Genomic DNA, 344 nt, shown 5'->3' on the forward strand with positions numbered 1-344 from the left:
TCTCTGACTTAACGGGTAACTAACTTTAATGTTTTGCTTTCTAAATTTTTAGAGTCAAGTCTATATTTTTGTGACTTACAATCCTCTGTAAATGCTGTGCGATTTTGGTCTGTCCCAAAGGACAGTTGACAGCCATCAGACAAATGTGCATTGATCTTTGGTCATCAGGGTATCTTTAAAAGCCCTCTATAAATAAAATGTATTATCATTATACACCATTCAGCCATAACATTATGACACCTGACAGGTGAAGTGAATAACACTAATTATCTGGTTATCATGGCACCTGTAAATGGGTGGGATATATAAATGGTCAGAGTGAGGATTTGAGCGACTTTGACAAG

Source organism: Morone saxatilis, unplaced genomic scaffold (genome assembly GCF_004916995.1).
Source record: "Morone saxatilis isolate NCDOM2014 unplaced genomic scaffold, NCSU_SB_2.0 Contig16, whole genome shotgun sequence".
In the NCBI taxonomy this organism is placed as follows: domain Eukaryota; kingdom Metazoa; phylum Chordata; class Actinopteri; family Moronidae; genus Morone; species Morone saxatilis.